The sequence below is a fragment of the Ixodes scapularis genome, unplaced genomic scaffold (assembly GCF_016920785.2).
Source record: "Ixodes scapularis isolate PalLabHiFi unplaced genomic scaffold, ASM1692078v2 PGA_scaffold3__209_contigs__length_174095766, whole genome shotgun sequence".
In the NCBI taxonomy this organism is placed as follows: Eukaryota; Metazoa; Arthropoda; class Arachnida; order Ixodida; family Ixodidae; genus Ixodes; species Ixodes scapularis.
The window spans coordinates 152,194,634-152,207,782 of NW_024609868.1; the positions used below are offsets into that span (position 1 = coordinate 152,194,634).

The following is a 13,149-nucleotide window of genomic DNA, read 5'->3' on the forward strand; positions in this document are numbered from 1 at the left end:
CTTACGAAGGCGATTATTTTTAACTGCGTGTTTTTGAAACCAGGGTCACGCATATCGATTAGAAAGCGATGAGGTCGTACCCAATCAATTAGTTGCTCAGAGTCCATGACTCTGGATTGCCTGCCCGACCCTTTGCTTGGAGAGCGGCTCTTTTACTTCCTCTTCTTTCAATGCCAAAGGAAAAATAACAACAAAGGAATCGCCGTGCACGCGCTGTTCCGCAGCAGCAAGCACGGCACAAGGAGCGTGAAAGCGCTAACAAAGCGCTTCTGTAGCGCTAACAGAGCGCTAACAAAGCGCTTCTGAAGCACTAACAGAGCGCTACGGAAGCGCTAACCGAGCGTTACATCACGCGCTAGGAAGCGCCACATGAGTGCTCCTTCGAGCGCTCACGTAGCGCTAACTTAGCGCTCCGCTGTATGTGTGAACCGGCCTTTACACGCAAAGAGGAGCATGCGGCTCGCGAGCCGCAGCTTGGCCACCCCTGAACTATACACCCTTTTCCTGTTTGCAAACATGAACTGCCGCTTGCGTCCCAAGCGACGCTCGGTCGCACCGTCTTTGCGAGCCTGTTGAGCATGCTTACGTCACCAGTGTTAGAAAGCATAAATGCTACACGGACAACAAAGTAGGAGATTTAACGAGGGCCTTTGGCTCTACAATATTACAGCTTGGAGGAGACAAGTTAGTTTACAAGAATATTTGAAACATTTTAACAGATCTCGCACTCCTTCGTTCCTTTGGCGTTCACCGGGAGAATTCTTGGTTGACCGTTTCATCTATGTTTCAAGCAGCGGTATGCCAACTCGTCGTTCATTCTTTTTATAAACCGGAAGTTATCTGGTATGTCAAAGACTGGAGTACCGCCTGGTGGCGTTTGCCATAAAAAGGGTCTATAGTGCAGTGGGCAATCGTTGCAGGTGATACCACAGCAGGGGCGGATCCAGAACTCGGTTTTGGGGGGGCGGAAAATTTGTAAGGGTACTATTCTCCCACTCTTTCGTGTGCACCGGGGGGCCCCCCCCATGTCAAATTGCCCTCCGAGAATGGGGGAGGGGGGGGGGGGTCGACCTTGTTTGGGGGGGGGGGGGGGGCGGCCGCCCCCGTCGCCCCCCCGCCCCCCCCCCCCCCTTGGATCCGCCACTGTACCACAGCATGGCTGTCCAACCACCTTCACAGCGTGGATTGGAGCACCAACTTTTTGTGAAAGTAAAATGATAATTGCCGTAATTGCCGAAACCTTTCTGCAATTACTGAAGTTATCGGCAGTAATTGCCCATTACTTCATAGCCAGCTGGATAATTCCGAGAGACAGTAACAAAGACTCCTACAAAATTGTAGGAGTCTTTGTTACGCCGAGCTTCGTCGGCTGTCGGAGCACTGCGCTTTCGGGCCAACGTTGGACGACATGCTCCGAGACAGGTTAGTCTGCGGCCTCCGGGAAGAGTCCCTTCAGCGACGGCTTCTCTCCGAGCCGGAACTAACCTTCGCGGTGGCCAAAGAGAAGGCGATAGCAGCAGAGTACGCCCACCACCAGACAGAAAAGATCAGGGGGGCGTCCGCAGAGAGCAGCGAGGTGTGTCGTGTTGGTAAGCAAATGGCTCCGAGAGCTAAGCCTAATGCCGAGGCAGCAAGAGAAAGGACTGCGTCGAAGTCACAGCAAGACGCTGGCAAGTGTTTCCGCTGTGGAGGGTCACACGCACCAGACGAGTGTCGTTTTCGACACGCACAGTGCCACTTTTGCAAGCAGCGGGGCCATATCGTGAAAGTTTGTCGACGAAAAGCGAAACAGTCCTCACCGACGCCTACGCCTACAGGTGGCAGCCGCCAGAACGGCCGGCGGCGCGACAGTGAAACAGCGGATGTTTTCGGCATCTTCCAAATGACTGCCGAGGAACCTGCTATCCGCGTGGTCGTAGAAGTGAACGGGAACCCTCTCGAGATGGAAGTCGACTCAGGAGCGGTGTGCTCCGTGATCAACGAGAGAACTATGCGTCAGCTGCGGTTGTCCAAGCACAAGCTGCGACCGTGTGAACTACGTCTTCGCACGTACAACCAGCAGGAATTGAAGGTGCTAGGCTCCGTGATGGTCCAAGTCACCTATAAAGGGCGTCAAAAACGACTGCGTCTCGTCGTGATCAAGGGAGCAGGCGTAGGCTTGCTTGGCCGAGACTGGTTCAAGGCTCTTGGGATTGAGCTGAGAGTCAATCAGCTGGAAGAAGCAACGAACAATCAGAGCCCGTCCAGCGCAGCAGTGCTGAGTCGTCACGCCGACGTTTTCCAACCAGGTCTAGGCAAGAGCAAGGGACCACCAGTTCGAGTCGAACTGGAACCGACTGCCCAGCCCAAGTTTTTCAAACCGCGTCCAGTTCCCTTTGCCTTACTACCAAAAGTGGATGAAGCCTTGGACAAGCTCATCAGGCAAGGCATTTTGGAACCGGTGCGACATTCCAGTTGGGCGACTCCAATAGTACCTGTGGTAAAAAAGGATGGCACAGTGCGAATCTGTGGCGACTACAAGAGTACGGTAAACCCTGTGGTCCGTTGGGAAAGCTACCCCCTACCCACACCTGAGGAACTTTTCGCGAAGCTGGCAGGCTGTGCAAGGTTTTCCAAGCTTGATTTAGACCAAGCGTACCTGCAGCTGACAGTTGACAGTGAGACAGCTGACCTTCTCACCATCACCACACACCGTGGACTTTTCCGTGTCACGCGCCTACAGTTCGGAGTAGCTGTTGCAGTCGCTATTTTTCAGAGGTGCATGGAAGAGCTGCTGCAAGGGCTGGAAGGGGTGCAAGTTTTTCTCGATGACATCCTGGTAGGCGGTAAAGATGAAGCCGAGCACACCACCCGTCTGCAAGCTGTGCTTCAAAGAATTCAAGACGACGGTGTCCGGCTAAAAAGGGACAAGTGCGTTTTTGGAGTGGATGAAGTTGTATTCCTAGGATACAAGGTCAGCAAGGCAGGAATACAGCCGACAGACGACAAGGTCAAGGCTATCCATGGGGCACCCGAGCCAAAATGCAAGAAGCAGTTGCAAGCGTTCCTAGGGGCACTCAACTTCTACAACAGGTTCCTACGGGGAGCGGCACACACTTTGGAGCCCTTGTACAGGCTGCTCGACAACGGCCATAAGTGGAGATGGACTACGCAGGAAGCAGAGGCTTTTCTGCGGGCCAAGCAGCTACTGCAGTCTTCGGACGTCCTTGCCCATTACAGTGTCCACCAGCCACTAGTCATGGCATGTGATGCCTCTCCGTACGGACTTGGGGTGGTACTCAGCCACGTTGATAGCGAAGGCCGGGAGGTACCGGTAGCCTATGGCTCTCGAACTATGACAGCTGCCGAAAGGAACTACGCACAGACAGACCGGGAAGCTCTGGCGATAGGTTTTGGAATACTAAAGTTCCACAAGTTCATCTACGGTCGGCATTTTCGGACCGTGACCGATCACAAACCTCTACTGGGACTCTTGCATCACGCAAAACCGATGCCTCAAGTGCTGTCGCCGAGGATGTTGCGATGGTCGTTAATGTTGTCGGCTTACGACTACGAGCTGGAGTACAGGCCTGCTCATCAGCTCAGGAACGCGGATGCACTGAGTCGACTGCCTCTAACTGTGGAAGACAGCTCAACTGACGAGAAACTTTTTGAAGTCCGGATGCTGGAGACTGCGCCGGAGATTCCGTGGGATGCCCAGAAGATTGCCCGATGCACCCGGAACGACCCAACCTTGTCCAGAGTTCGACATTGGACGGGGGTTGGATGGCCTCAAGGCAGGCTGCCGGACGAGTTCAAGCCATTTGTTCGACGGCAGCACGAGTTGTCGGAGTATCGGGGATGCCTGCTGTGGGGATGTAGAGTCATCATTCCAGAGCAAGCGAGAGACCAGGTTTTGGAGCTGCTGCATACCTCGCATCCCGGGATCGTCCGCATGAAGGCGCTTGCCAGAAGCACAGTTTGGTGGCCGGGTATCGACCAAGATATCGAAAGGAAGGTCCGAACCTGCCTGCCCTGCCAGGAGACAAGGCCGCAACCTGCACGTGCAAGACTGCATCCGTGGGAATTTGCCAGAAACCCATGGTCCCGAATCCACATCGATTTTGCAGGACCCTTCCAAGGAAAGGTTTTTCTTCTGGTGGTGGATGCGCATTCGAAATGGCTGGAAGTCATCCAGATAGCATCCATGTCGTCAGCAGCAGTGTGTCAAAGGCTGCGAGTGCTGTTCGCAACACACGGTGATCCCGACACTATAGTCTCGGACAATGGGACAGCGTTCGTCTCACAAGAATTTGAAGAATTTTTGCAGAGAAACCAGATCCGGCACGTTAAGGTGGCGCCATATCATCCATCGTCAAATGGCCAAGTGGAGCGCATGGTCCAAGAAACTAAACAAGTCCTCAGGCGCATGGAAGGAGGCGACATGGCCACCAAGTTGGCCCGATTTTGAGTCAGCATATTCTCCCGCACTCAACGACCGGAAAGTGTCCGGCGGAATTGTTGATGGGTCGGAGACTCCGTACTGCACTCGACCGGCTTCACTCAGACCTGCAAGCAGAGATGGTGGACAAGCAAGAGGAACAAGCGCTGCGGGGAAGACAAGGTGTACGCGAATTCGAGCCGCGAGAACCAGTCTTCATCCGCAATTATTTAGCAGGCCCCAAGTGGCTACCCGGTATCATCACTGAGATCACCGGTCCGGTGTCTTACAAGGTTCGCACCATCGACGGTCGTTTCTGGAAGTGGCACGTGGACCAAATCCGGAGACGGGAGTGGAGCACATACCTGGACGAGGAGGAGCCTACGACAGAGCTGTCACCTCAGCAGCTCTCCTTACCAAACGAGCCATCGCTTAGGAATGAATCGGTGGAAGAGTGCCCACCATCTACGAGTCAAGCGGACTTCCCTGAGGAGTCAACCCCAGTGGCAACACCTCCAGCTTCCCCACAACGTTTACCTGCTTCACCCCATGAACCGAGGCACCAAACAGTGTTGCCAACTTCAGCGCCTGCGCAAGAACAGTCAAATCGTCCCCAGCGACAACGGCGACGTCCCGACTACCTAAAGGACTATGTGACCTAGGGGGGAGGGATGTTGTGTGTTGGCAACCGAGGATATCCAGGGATGCCGGTGAACTGGTGCACACGCGCATGCACGAGACGTTCGACTGCTCTGGCCCCAACCCGGTCGGTTGTGCCCGCTGTATGCTGTAATGTATATATTATGTAAAGATTAAATACACAACAAAAATAGTGAAGGAGGTAACCATAATTGATCAAATACCTTTGGATCAAATAGTTAAAAACTACCACTGAAACGGTCTACTAGCTTCGGTTGAGTCAACAGAACTGTATAACAGTTTTGTTTAATTATTTTCACTAGTCTCCTCATGTGTAAAAAAAGGGTTACCATTAAAAGACGTCAACCCAATTATGTATGGCATCAGACAGAAATCATTTCGGCAAATAATTATAAAGATTTTCTCTGGAATCGTGGCAAACGTTTCCCAAGCTATACAAGCCACGGGGAAGAATTTCAAATTGTGGGGGAAAACCGAACGTATTATTCCGTCCTTCTATGAGGAGAAAGCCAAATTTTAATAAGAGCCGTTTTGACACGGCAAAAACATGGGAGTTAGCCAATCAGATACGAGGGGGGACAAAAACGCGCGCTATTGATGATACGATAGAAAAGTTTATTTCGCCTGTAACGCAAAAAACAATTGATAATTTTAATGCTTTTTTTTTGCTCGTATTTCCGTGGCCGTTCAGGATAGTGATTGACAAGATATTACACTGCACGAATTTAATGAAGCTTCTGCTTGTTTACTATTCGTATGAGAACTTGACTTGCGTAATAGTTTATTATCATTCCAAGAAAGAAAGTCTCCAAGTTTTGATGGGATTCATACATTGGCATACAACGAAATTTTGAGACAATCAAGCATGTACTACAAGGAATTGTGAATGGTATGATTGAGTTTGGGAACTGGCCAATGTGGATGAAAACGGCTATTGTAAAGACGCTGTACAAGGGAGGGGCAGCTGATAACTCCAAAAACTATCGACCCATATCCATCTTGTCATGTCTTGCAGAAATAATTGAAAAACACATCTTGAGTGCAACGACTAGTTTTGTAGACCGCTTTTGTTTAATATCGAGTCATCAATATGGTTTTATTTTGGAAAGAGGAACTCGGATTTTATTACAATTTTTTTGTGATGACTTACACTTCGGTTTTGATAATATGTTCAATTGTGCAGTGCACTTGGACGTGTCAAAAGCTTTTGGCAGCATTAATTATGAAATTCTTTGTACCAAACTATACAGGCTGGGTTTTAGGGGTCAATTTCTTTCACTTTTAAAAGGATATCGATCAGGGCGATCCCAAGTTGGCGCAATTAGAAATAGTAAGAGCGATAGAACTCTCTTAATGGCTGGTGTTCCGCAGGAGTCAGTATTGTCATATTTGCTATTTAACTTATATCTAAATGATGTCCCTAATATGTTTTAATCCTGTAAGCTATTTCAGTACGCAGATGCTACGGTTTTGCTATGTCGTCATGAAAATTATCAGCGGGCTGTTCAAAAACTACAAAATAATCCCACTTTCGTGACCGGCTGGTTTAATTCTAACTTAATAAAAGTAAACGCCTCAAAAAAAAAAAAACTCATTGCTGATTAAAGCCCTTTCAAACGGGTAGAATTTTCACATTTGTCTTGGTGCACTCACATGACATATTTATCTAAACTATTAACGAGCATTTCATGCTGTCTGTAGAATATAAAAATGTTTAAGCCGTTCATTGTTATAAAATATTTGGTACAAGCTCTGGCGCATAGTTACTTACGTTGTGGTATAGCAATATTTTCTTGTTCTTTGTTTTGGCGTACCAGAGTTAACTTTTACTTTAAAATATTTTGAAAAGTATGGCGTGTAATAGACGCGAATATTCAAGTACATGTATATTTAGCGCACTTCATCTGCCATCCTCTTTCGGGCTTTTTATTGAAACGGTCACACTTCAACATCTCTGGAATTTTTATTTTAAAACGTCGCACACTGCGCAGCGGCTACTGAGACCTTCTATTCGATATGATGTTCCGCGAATTAGAACAAAATATGGCGAACGTATGCGCATATAGTATGTACCACATATTTTAAATGACCTCCCTGACGACTTTCTTTCTATAACTTCTAGACAGAAGTTTAGGAAATCGTTACAGCATTTAAATCAGTGAGATGGTTTTTGTTGTTTATCTTTTTTTAGTGTACTTTTTATTGTCCTCACTAATAGCTTTGTATCTTACGTATTGCGTGCTTTTGGTTGTTTTGCTTAGTCTTTTTGTGATCTATCTGAAATGTCACTCTGTAGATATGTTACTTTGAATGCAAACGCTTTACACAAGTATGACACTATTATATATACCGAATTTTCGCCACCTGCCGAGCTAAGCACACAAGCCCCTGAGGTTTCCGCCAGCTCATTAGTGTACTGTACAATATGTATGTTGCAAATTAAAATATTCTATTCAAACTACGATTCGCCGAAGAGGAGAAAAAAAAACGCGGGGGGAGCGGTGGCCGAGTGGGCTAAAGCGCCCACCCAGCTCGACGCGCGTGGAGCGAAAGCTCGCGCTGCAGAACCCAGGGATCCTGGGTTCGAGCCCCACCCCTGCCCGTTTCAATCTGGATGAGCATCGTACCGGCGTGCGGTCGTGTATCACTACTGCGTGGTGCACGTTAAAGACCCCAGGCTAGCGGTTGTACTGCACTGGCTAAATTGCTCATCTACAGCGTGTGTCTCGTCGCAACTTAAATGGCTGACCAACTACACGCTGTATAAATATCCCCACAACCCAAATATTAATTAATGAAAAAACGCGGGCTTCAACAAGCATTAAAAGGTATTCAACTGAGTGCCCAAGCCCGGGGTTCACAAGCCTCAAGGTAAAATCTGGGATCCTCATAGGATCTTGACACAAGACAACGAAACAAGCGCTTTGAACTCCCGATGCAGAAGGAAAAAAACGACGACTTGAAGCGGTTCGCAAAGCAGGTGAGCGTTCTGCAACATTTCCTTATTGCAAGCGGCGTTGTCCAAGCGCTTTGCCGCATAACTTACATGTAAGTTATGCGGCGTGGACTAAGCGCCCTGTCGGCTGTTTCAAATGTATTCTGTGTATCGCAGATGTTTCCACAAAGGCTTGTTTTACTGGGAGTCACTACGTAAAACGTTCACCGCGGTTCCAGTGCCTACGGTCATCGAAGCCAGGAGCTAGCTACCGAGGATCGTAGTTTTCGCAGCTACGTTTATCTCGTCAAGCTTTTACGTACAGAAACACAACCAGCACATGTTGTGCATGAAACGGTAAGATTGTCAGTGATGCTTTGCGCACGGTTGCGGTATTGTTAACCTCCTATAATCAAGAGCGTTATTTGTGAAATTTTAATTTTCCTAATTTGTCTTTGATCACTTGGGCTTTCGTTAATCAACTTGACGCTGCCATTCCCTCATTTGTGTCATTCAAGGATTGAAGTCAAATCGGTTGATATTATTTGACTTCTCGGGGAAAATTTTCTATATTCCCCGGGAACATTTCGATATTCCCGGGGAACATTTTGACAGGGGCATACCAACTTGGGGGTGGGGGGGGGGGGGGGGGGGGGCAAGGAAGGCGCTTGCCCCCCCCCCCCCCCTTCCCCAGTTCTCAGAGTGGCGGGACAAGACATGTGTTTTGCGCTCCCCCCCCCCCTCCCCGAAACAGCCGCCACTGGGCAAGGCAAACACTGGCCGGCGGCCCAAGGGATACCAAGGGCACTGGCAACGCCCAAGGGATAACCGGCCCTTGGGGAGGGGGGGGGGGGTCTGGTTCCCCCCCCCCCCCACACTCAAGAACAACTTGGTACGTTACTGCATTCTGATGTTAGTTGTTCTTGAATTAAATTCGCATTTTAGTGCATGTGCCAAGCGTTGATCCCTAACAAACTTGGGGATGAGCCGTGCGAAGACTATTCAGTAACTATGACACTTTGCATAAACTCGGAAGCCTGATGACAGAAACGTCCTTCCTTGTGAACCACTGGGAAATAATTTGTGTACCGGTACAGTTATTTCCTAGATGTAAGCACAAGCTTGCACTCCTTCCATTTTTCTCAACCGCCAAGTTTGTGTAAAGCGTTTGGTGTAAGCTTCGTAACGTTGGTCAGAATTTTTTTATGTATCTTGGCTATTTGTTAACAGTACTTGGAGTCTTTCGGAGCCTCTAGACGCTCGGTGTCACCTCCAGAAGTTTTTTTAGTGGGCACATTAGGCTCAGACATTCAGGTTGGTCTATATATCCAAATAATCAACGCTGCTCCGGATGATTGTTTTGTCAGTAGCTCGAGCCGTTTCCTTTCTGTAGGTTATGTTGGCAGTGTGCCATGATGAGAGGAGAAATAAGAAGGCTAAAGCGCATGGTGCATTAATTAAAATTAATATATTTAAGAAGTGTCGCAGAACAATATTAACGCCCATGCATTTCGGAGGGCCCAGTGAGTAACGAAACGAAAGCAAAGCAAGGAATACTTCCTACCATACTTTCAGTGAACGGGTTACATCAGTTTGAAGCACAATGAAGAAAAGAAAGCAGGTATTTTCACTAGTTTGATTTGACTTAACCAACCTACAATGATACCGAGACAAAGGGAACGAAATACAGAACACAGAACATGCAAAAAACAGGCTACCCGAAAGCGCAGGGAACAAAGAGAAAACAACATGTAAAGTAATGTTGTTGTCTGATGATATATTAAAACAAAATCATGAAAAAAACGTCCCAATATGAAATAAAATATAACGAAAGTGCAAACAAGACAGTGACGGAGGGAGGTGCACATAAATCATGGACAGGCGTTGTGCATACCGTCCCTCGTCTTTGTCATATTTCCACTTATAAAATTCAGGTACTTATGAACAAATTAGCCGAAAGATAAGTACACATCGTATGATTTTTTTTTTCAATTTAACCGGAAACCTTTGTTAGACAAAGCATTTCAGTAGGGAATTATTCAAAAGATTGTGATTAAAAAAACTTTGTTTTACTACATGCTGAAAAGTATGAAAAATGTGCACACCGTACTACATACATATTATCACCATTTTATCGGAGTACTTCCGAACGGCCACAACTGTCAGCAACCCGGTAGAGCCACCGGGAGGGTAATATTTAGTAACACTCTGATTTCAGTTCGCTTTTGTTTTTCCTCCTCTCTTAGGTAACAGCTGCACTGATCCTCCCGAATTTTTCCCCTGGTTGGCGCGACTGGCAGAGCAGCAAGGATGACTCGTCTGCCTTGGTTACGTGATGCTGCACGCACAATGATGATTGCAACTTCCCAACGAGGCATAGGAAACATCTCTTTATTTCAACAGTGTTGCAACTCTTTATCTGGGCGGTGTTGTGCCTGCATGAATTAATAAATGTTATAAGTCAGAGAGACAGACAGAAAGAGAGATAGAATTTATGGTGTTCTGAATAATTTAACGAATTATCATCTCAACATCTTCACTACGGGAGTTGCTTGCAGAAAATGTGCACTACACCGAGCTGCCATAATACCATGGATATAAAATTAGTTCAGTGCGAAATAACAATCATTGCAAAATTTGCTACTTTTGTCTCTTGATCTTTACGCCTTTATGGCAGAGGAAGAAATGTTGGGGATGTATTTTTTTTCCACACCAGGCAATATTTTGATTTTTAAACGGACACAAAACGTAGCTCCTTGGAATCGAGCCCATTGCACACCTTTCACTCATCTACGTATAGTTTGCGTATACCGTATTTCTGTGAAAAAAGTTGTCATTCACTGCCTTTGCTAAAATATGTGGGCTAAACCAGGGTCTGCCAGGGGATCATCAAGTAGAGGATCTGACATACTGACGTGCCCAAGCAGCGATCTGAGTAGCGGCCGCCATTAAAAGTTCCTGAGAGTTTTTAAACATGCGGATGTCACGCATCCATCTGGGCCAGCCCAGACCCCGCCGTAGAACTTCCGTTGTAGCCTAGTGGAAACATGTCGCATGTAAAAGTCAGTCCTTTATATTAAAAACAAAATCTAAACCAGTGCCTACTGTTTCATCATATATTGTTTCGGAAAACGTTGGTAAGTACTGTCCTCGGCAAAAGGGGGGGGGGGGGGGGGGGGGCCTAAACATTGCTTTTTGGACATTCATTTGTGAAGTGTTGGACAAATCTTAAAAAAAGAAGGACATCTTGTTTAAGAATAGCGATTAAATCAAGTGCATAGTAACTAGCCATTCGACAAACTTATTAGTGATATGTCATTCCAGAAATTTTCAAAGTGTAAAAGACCAAATGTTTTGTTGTGAGCACCTAGTTAGCAAATATAGTAATGAAAAAACACGTCAAAACATGTCAAATGTGTGGCAGCCGTAAAATATGGAAAGTGCTGTCGACATTAACCTGTGTGAGTTTTTAGGAGCTTTACGACCAATTGTGCTCTAAAGAGCCATTTTACAATGTTGAGATCACTTGAGAAGTTGAAATGCATGACAACACAAGAGTGTAGAAAGTATTCCTGATTTCCCACATTCATATTTCTAACACAAAGGACAGGTACAAATACTTTCAACAGATACGAGTAATTCAGCACACACAATACAAAAAAGAAAATGGGGAAGAACTGCTAGTACGCAAGCAAGGAGCTTATTTTACATATTAGGTAGAGAGCTTGCATCAGCAAACGTGCGTTCACACCGCACATGCTTGCTCAGGGGTTTCACGCCCGAAGCTCCGTAACAGGTAGTCAGCAAAGATTGTTTATTTTCGGTAAACGGGGGAACTCACCCGACTATTTATTCAGGAAATTGCTTTGAAGCTTTGATAAATGTGCGCATAATCGCCGCCGAATGAACCCGGTTGCTTAATGGAGCCGGATCATTTCAGGAGCGCCGGGGAGGTGGACGGATCTGAGCAGTCGAGGCGACAGATGCCTTACGGTGAGACGCGTCAACCTCTCGATTGCACGGCACGCCGTCAGTTATAAAATGTCGTCAGCTAGAAACATGCTGCCAGCTAAAGTCGCAGCGTGACGAGCAACTGTGGCTTGGGTATCAGCGGCAGAGGCCTGTTGTCGCCGTTCAGGTCAGGTGTTGAAGCCACGGTCGAGCAGCTCCTGCGCCTTTGCCGTTCGTTGTTGCAAATCCAGGTGGGTTGCATTTGATCACGAAGGGATATTAGCCGCTACTCTTGGCAAGAAATATTCATCTTCGAAGTCCACGCAACAATTGCGGGAGACACATTGGAAGTGGCGATCCCCTATGTGACCTCACATCGGCAAGTCGCCACGTTGAAATGACTGCGAAGTAGCGTTCAAGGTTAGTCCAACCCAGTCTCGAAATTTGGGCGCTTATGGTTCGCTTCATGCTAGGTGTAAGGTCGGTTTAAGGTCGGTTACAGTTAAGGCGGATTGTTGAAGCGCTCTGGCTTCGTCTCAAGACAGCAGGAACTAACCTTTAAGTCGTCACATCTATGACTCCGGGGGTAGAACCCGCAGACTTCGGGGCAGCTGCGTCATTCACATCAAACCACAATTATTACTTGACAAGATACAAAAATGGCTTATTCTGTAGCTGGCTTTGTATTGTAACAAAGTTCGAGAGAGCATTTCGATATCTAACAAAGTCTTTGACTATGTTTTATTTTAATGGTTTTGTGTCGAAACATATACTTTTATGGCCTGTACACTAAGACACAGATACATTTTTGTGCAGAAGCACCTTTCACAGGAAGCCACTATTATCATTTGAGAAGATACGAATGCAACCACTTTTGTAGCTGCCTTCGTGTTGTATTGTGTTGTAACTCGTAGAACGCGTTCAAATGCAAAACCTACCACCGGGCGCCGGAGTTCTGGGTTCCAACAAGTTCGAAGAGTGTTTTGGAAAAAGGCAGCTATAGTTTTTTTTTTTTTAGGTAAACCCACTCATTGCCACCAGAGCTCGGCGTTCTGACGCCCTCGCACGCTCTCGTCTACTCTTCTTTCTCAGTGTCTCGGCGCATATATTTAGTTTTATTAAAAATCAAAGTGCGTTTAAAAGATACAACACAGAAAAGGAAAGATACCCTCATGGTGCGTGC

General features: G+C 47.1%; 1 pseudogene; it reads left to right on the forward strand.

The window, feature by feature from the left end:
• The first annotated feature begins 3,468 nt into the window (after positions 1–3,468).
• On the forward strand, positions 3,469–5,082 carry LOC121837329 (annotated as a pseudogene).
• Positions 5,083–13,149: the final 8,067 nt, after the last annotated feature.